Below are 7253 nucleotides of genomic sequence, written 5' to 3' on the forward strand. Positions count from 1 at the left end.
GAATTGATTGTAGAATGTGGTATTTTGAGTTTCGCATTATATGCCCAAGATATGCAATTTTTCTCCTTTTTATATGATTGAAGAGTTCTCTTGTTCTGTTTAATCTGCGTAGGACCTCGTCATTTGGCACGTGAGCTATCCATGGGATTTTAAGAATTCTCCGATATATCCACATTTCGAATGCTTCTAATCGCTTGACGTCTACTGCTTTTATAGTCCATACTTCCGTTGCGTATAACAGTACTGGCCATATGTAGGCTTTTATGAACCTTGTCTTTGTTGTGATGTTAATATCATGACTTGTCAAAACTTTTCTATATTTGTGAAAGGCGTCTCTTGCCATTTCTATCCGGCATTTAATTTCTTTGGAGTTATCCCACTGATCATTTATTGAGAACCTGAGATATTTGAAGCTCGACACTCTCTCGAGTGGAGTGTTGTGAATTATTATATTCATGTTTTCGTAATTGTTTTTTCTGCTTATTATCATATATTTAGTTTTCTTGATGTTTAATTTTAATCCATATCTTTCACTACACGCAGTTAGTCTGGTGACAAGATTTTGTAAACCTGATAGGCTGTCTGCAATTAGTGTAGTATCGTCAGCGTATCTGATATTGTTTATATAAGCATTATTTATGAGGATTCCTTCTTTAGTGTTATTTATTGCTTCTTTGAATATTTTTTCCGAGTATATATTAAACAGTAGTGGGGACAGAGTACAACCCTGTCTTACTCCTTTGGATATAGATATTTCTTCCGTCACTTCTCCGTTGATATTAACATGTGCGGTTTGGTGCCAATACAGACTTTTAATGCATCTAATTTCTTTTCCCCCTATTCCAATTGACGCCAAAATATCAATGAGCTTGTCATGTTGTACGGTGTCAAATGCCTTCTCGTAGTCGATGAAGCACATAAAAACGTCTTTATGGACACTTCTACATTTTTGGACCAACACTTGTACGCAGAATAGTGCTTCTCTGGTTCCTTTTGCTTCTTTAAAACCAAATTGTGTTTCGCCCATTTCTTGTTCGCATTTTTCGTATATCCGTCTATGTATAATTTTCAGAAAAATTTTTAAGGCGTGACTCATCAAGCTAATAAGTCGGTAGTCGTTGCATCTTTTGGGGTGAGATTTCTTTGGAATGGTTATAAATGTGGACTTCAGCCAATCCTCTGGGTATTTTCCGGTGTCATAAATATAGTTAAATAGTTTCGTTAACAGATCAATATTGTTATCATTTATCATTTTTAGTATCTCGGCAGGTATTTCATCAGGACCCGTGGCTTTTTGTTCTCGGAGGGATTTTATTGCATCTTCAACTTCGTTGTTTGTTATTGCCTCGCCTGTCATTTGCTGTGATATCCTGTAGTCATAATCAGATCTAGTAGGATCATTGAATAAGTTTTGAATATATTCTTTCCAGATGTTTTTCTTCTCAGCGGTTTCAAAAACGGGTTCATTATTGTTATTGTAAAGGACTGATGAATTATTATTTCTGTATATGCCGGCTGCTTCTTTCATTTTCTTGTGTAACTGAAAGTCGTCGTGCAGTGTCATCAGTCGTTCAATTTCTTGGCATTGACTGTTAAGATGGTTGTTTTTGGCTATACGCACTTCCCTTTGAATTTCCCTGTTGATTTCCCAATACATCTCGTAGTTACTATTTTTGTATTTTCTACGCTCATCCATCAGTTGAAGTATCTCTTCAGTCATCCAGCTTTTACTTTTTGATTTTGTGTAGTTTCCAAGCGTGTTACGTGCAATTGAATTGATTGTGGTCTTCACACTGTTCCATATATTTTCCACGTCATTCCTGTTGATATTGATTAACTCTGTGTTGACTTGAGAAGAAACGCCAGACCTTATGGTAGGATTTCCGAGTTTTCCGATGTCAATTTTTCGATTTCGTGTTTTCTTTGATTGACGTGCTAGTTTTATGTGGATTTTTGCCATCAGAAGATTGTGATCAGATGGTACATCTGCGCTAGGGTATGTTGTGACCTTTCTTACAGATGAGCAATGTCGCCTGTTTATAAGTATGAAATCTATTTGATTTCTTATTACATTGCCGACTCTATCTTGGGGGGATTTCCAAGTATATAACCTTCTTGGCGGTAGGGTGAACAGGGTATTGGTAATTTTCATTTTAAATTCCTGACAAAATTCGATGAGTCTGTCACCTCTTTCATTTCTGTCTCCTAGACCATATCTTCCTTTTACTCCTGCAACTATATCGCTTCCTACCTTTGCATTGAAATCGCCTTGGATTATGGTTATTTCATGCGGTTTTGTTATTTTAATTAGTTCTTCGACTTCAGTGTAGAAGGTTTCAATCTCGTCATTACTTTTGTCTGCTGTAGGTGCATAGACTTGAATTATATTAACGTTGACTGGATTTGCTGATATTTTTATTATCATAGTTCTGTCAGATTTTGGAATGAATCCGATGACACTTTTGGCTATATGTTCTTTCACTATAATGCCAACTCCATTCCGATGATTTCTATCCGAGTTACCTGAAAAGTATATTTTGGCATTTTGAGATATAAAATCTCCAGAGTTTGGCCACCAAGTTTCACACACTCCTAGTATGTCCACATTGAGTCTGTCCATTTCAGCTATTGTATTGTTTAGTTTACCTGCTTCATATAAACTTCGGATATTCCATGTACCAATATTAAGTGTCTTTTTGGTTTTACCTCCGGGGATTCTTAGCACCCTCGAGTTACCGGAGATTGAGGGCCGTGTGTTTTGTTCTGCATTCATTGTTATATGGTTTTCAAGGGATAAATACATCAGTGATTTCCCCTTATCTTCTGATGGGTTTAAAGTTTACCGTCTTCGTTTCAGCCGCTCTTCTTAGAGTACAGACGCTGTTTGCAGCCGCCCACTGTGGAAACAGACACCGCAACCTGTTGGTCCGCGAGAGGTATTTGATTTCCCCCTTACCACCCATATCTGGGAAGCATTCCCCTATCCGCCACCTGGGGACGCGTCCTCTAGGGGTTACAGGCTCCCCCGAGGAAAAGATTATTCAGAAAAATTTAATATTTGCTATACAATCCACATTAATATTACCTGTACCAACAAAAAATACACATCACTAAGGATTTTTCCAAGCTATTTTTCTTACACATTTAAAAGTATTTGTAGCCAAATTACAAATTTTAATATGATTTTATCAATATGGAATGTACATATTTATCATAACACCAGTATGAGATTTCTAATTGACGTCATAAGGATGTTTATTTTCGAAATTTTCAAAAGTCCCCTCGTGCAAAATCATTCTTATTGGTGGCACCAATAACAGAAAATCTATTCATAGCAAGGTAATGTGGACGATCAACGAGAATTTTGCCTGTTACTTTGTGGTACCACAGAAAAAGTCGAAGAAGTAGTTCGTATTGTTGGAACCAGCGTACGGAAAAATACTTTAAATAACATTTCCAATCGTTTCGTATTTTCCATATGAACAATACAAAACGAAACGTAACCCACGTTGGCCGAGCTCGCTGTTTAGTTTTGTTTTGATTACATTCGTGAGTGCAAACAACAACAACTTGGAACAATGAAAATAATATACATATCTGTAATGTACCATACATGTGTTTTTATGAATTATGAGCAAATGTAAAATGTTTAATGGTTTTTTGTTTTATTATGGAAGACTATATAAATTGACCCCATAATTGTGTTATATACATATGTATATGCAAAATATATTTGTATAAAGTAATAAGGCATGTGTTGGTGTCACATTAATGTTTTTTTGGGCCAAACGAACAGTGGAAAAAACAACGATATAGCGCGCCAAAACTGAAAAAATCACATACGCCGATTTAAAAATTATTGGTGCAGTATTGATCTAAGGTGTCCACAGAATCTAACGACAGTTAAGATAATTTGTTTTACATCAGCCAAAGCGGAATAACGGTTAATTTTTTGTTCACAATTTATGGACTGGTTTTTATAATATATTTTAGTAGTAAATTTGCGATCGTCATATGCAGTCTTCCTGCAAAGTAATTTTAAAGCTTTATTGTATTTAACATTTCGTGAAGACAGGTAACAACAAATATTTTATATAATATGTTAGTAACAAATATTAAATAATATGTTAGTTATTGCAACTCGCATTTTACACATATGTAAATCACGTGACATCCGCTTTTCTTTCAAACTGTGTACTTTGTTGAAGCTATTTAGTAGGGAGGATGGCGCGTAGATTTTTTGTTTTATTTTTAGTACATATAGTTCTTACCAAATTTGTAAAGTTTTAGCTGCAACCATGATACAATGATACAAGGTAATCTCATTTGAAAAAACCGTCCTTGAGCTGCCAAATACAACCATGCATTCGAAACAATATGAAAGTTGTTTTTGTTATTGTATGTCAATTACAACAATAACAACATACTGTTTGTTTACGTTTTCATGCATATTTGTGTATAATTTTATTGGAGCAGACTAAATTTTTGTAATTTTGCGAATAATTGCTAAAAGAAAATGGTAAGCAGTGTTTGCACGAAATAAACAGACATCGCGGCCAATTTAAATATATGAGATACTGGGAAAATTCGCTTTTCTGTTTCTCGGAAGTAAATTGGGAAATACGTAAATTGGGAAATGCAGAATTTTGCCAATGTTAGACCAATGGTCTCCATGTATATATGTCAAAATATTAACAAATAAAGAAAACTGCATTTGCTGGCCAGCAGTGATCCCTTGAACCAACGTCATCAACGAAATCCACCAATTGATGTGCCGTAAGAAGCGTCAGAGAACAAACCCGTAAGTAGTTGCAGCGAAGATGAATGTGTTTGTAGATATGAATGTATATTGAATGTTTGTTGCTTGTTACAGGTCATCAAACCTCTGTTGAATCATGGTTGGTCGTATTTCCCAGGCCCGCGGTGGTAGTACTCACCGGTATGGTTACGGTGCTTACGTTAGCATGTGCGGTGGTCGTTAGTTGTTCGTCCTCACTATGATTTTCCGCCTCTGACTCCGTAACGTCACTGCAAACCAATTCCGCAAGTCTTTGGTCTTTGCTATTGCTGCTATTGTCGTCCCAGTCCAATCTATAGTTTCAACCAAGCAAGCTGTTGTGTTCCTCACACCCAAAAAATGGCTTGCTCATTTTAAAACCATCGTGCATTGCTCCTTGTTGACCCCTCATCTATACTACAAGGATAAAGATTTACCTGTCCGTAACATCCCCGCCATTGAAACCATGAACGTTGAATGGTAAACTTATTGAATTGGCGCCTGGTAGTCATATTGGTCATTTCGTCATTTTGGTAACACCCAAATACAGCAAAATCCCATAGTGAAATATCTGTTTCCGTAAACTGCACTGAATAAAAAACGATAGAAGAAAACAATGTTTTTATTTGATTTGATATTTTTTTATTTTGATTTTTAGAACATCTTGACCATTCAGCTTATCTCCAACATGATATTAATAAAAATTTATTTTAAAATTTGTAAAATGGTATATTTTTATGCGTTTTTTTATTGGGATAGTTGAAAATCTGTTTCTACCTTGAAGAATGATAAAATCTTTCTCAACCCAAGATGGCTCCGTGGCTCACGCAAGAAGTTCTTCCGCCGTGGACAAATTCTATACAACATATACATATTTATGGCATAGTAATACACGCTACCAAAAAACATAGTGCAAGATATAAGTATATGAAGGAGTGACTCTCAATATTTTGTCATATGGGGGTCCATATCTCAAAAAGTGTTTTCCCCAGCAAATAAATATATCATGTATTCATGATTACAATGACTGCATGCTATTAAATTTTCGAAACGCTATAGACCATCTAGTAACACGGTGTAATTTTGGGAGTCATTTTTCTCGATCGTTATTGTGCCAAACAGCCATTTAAGTTGGTCACCGTAGGATTTTTAGAGCTTTTGGGTCAGTATTTCAGGAGGCAAGGACTTGTCCATGTTTGAGAGAAATAGTATTATTGTGACCAGTAGTAGGATTTTTTAAAGCTTTTAGACCAAGCATTGGATTGACCAAGAAACTCATATCGCGGTAAACAGGACCTTTGGGAACAATTTCAAATCGGTCCTCGAATATTTTTGTTCGATATAAAAAAATTATTTTAATTCTTGTTCGTTTGGAAGAAATTTTTCGGCGAGCAAATTTCGTCCCGAGGGAATACCCAATTCGCATTCGTGCTCATCAGTCATTTTGGTTAGTGCAAGCAGGGATTTTTTGGGCCATTATCTCCAGAAGTATGTACTTGCTTACGAAAAAATACTGCATGCTGCAAAAAATTCCATGACAATTCAAAGTGTCCAAACTGCACTTGTGCCAAAAATGTTGTATGCGACAATATAGTCCATATTCGAACTTGATCTATGTCAGGAAGAAATATTACTATGTGCAAATTATGGACCAAAACGATTACTCACTCGTGCGCACTATATTAGCGAAAAATGTTTGACTTGTTTGGAAGACGTGGACCGTTACGGATCATCATTGTAATTGATCAAAGTTTGGACATAGTATTACGGGACCAAAATATGTACCACATCGGCTGATCCATTCGTTAGTTATCCTCCAGCCGGACGGATGAACAGGAATAATCGACTTCAATTTGTCTGAAATTTTTAAATTTAAAAATTTGAAATCAAATTGCTTTTTAAATGTAAATAAACATGACATATGTGTGTTTTAACATATACATACACACAAAGTTTGTCAAAATCAATTTGTCAATGAAGGGACGGCAAAGCGAATACAACTCTGTGAGCTGTGAGCGTGAGGTTACCTTGTATCATTGTATCATGAGCTGCAACAAAATATTTTATAATTGTTTTTATTATTATTTTCTATCTAAAATTAGCAAAATTCGGGCGGTACCTTTCTATGGGAGCCATATCAAAACGGGAACTTGTGCAGACAATTCTCCGTCGTAATATTTTATACTCCCAACGTAGACTAAATGCCAAGTTTCAACTAATTCGGTTGGATATCGTGGCTATAACCTTCAAAATAACCGATATCAACGGAACCGTTCTATGTGGGCTATATAAAAACGTGGACCTGTACCGAAAATTCTTATAGGAATGTATGTACAACCCCAACGGACACTAGATACCAAATCTAAGCCATTTCGGTGGTATAATGTGGTAGAAATCTTTAAAACACCGAAAATCGGCAAGTACCGTTATATGGATAAAAATGTAAATTTACTAAATGTAATAATAAATGAAGTAC

At 35.7% G+C, this 7253-nt stretch overlaps 2 long non-coding RNA genes across 2 annotated transcripts; one reads left to right on the forward strand and one right to left on the reverse strand.

Moving 5' to 3' along the window:
• Positions 1-4319: 4319 nt before the first annotated feature.
• On the forward strand, positions 4320-5505 carry LOC141390678 (uncharacterized). Its single transcript, XR_012409443.1, has 2 exons — positions 4320-4801; positions 4874-5505. It is a non-coding gene; the product is annotated as an uncharacterized lncRNA (long non-coding RNA).
• LOC141390679 (uncharacterized) lies at positions 5397-6799 on the reverse strand. Its single transcript, XR_012409444.1, has 2 exons — positions 6446-6799; positions 5397-6389 (listed from the first exon to the last, which is right to left on the reverse strand). It is a non-coding gene; the product is annotated as an uncharacterized lncRNA (long non-coding RNA).
• Between the last annotated feature and the right edge of the window lie 454 nt (positions 6800-7253).

Source organism: Musca autumnalis, unplaced genomic scaffold (genome assembly GCF_047663935.1).
Source record: "Musca autumnalis isolate F117 unplaced genomic scaffold, ASM4766393v1 scaffold_1, whole genome shotgun sequence".
Classification (NCBI taxonomy): Eukaryota; Metazoa; Arthropoda; class Insecta; order Diptera; family Muscidae; genus Musca; species Musca autumnalis.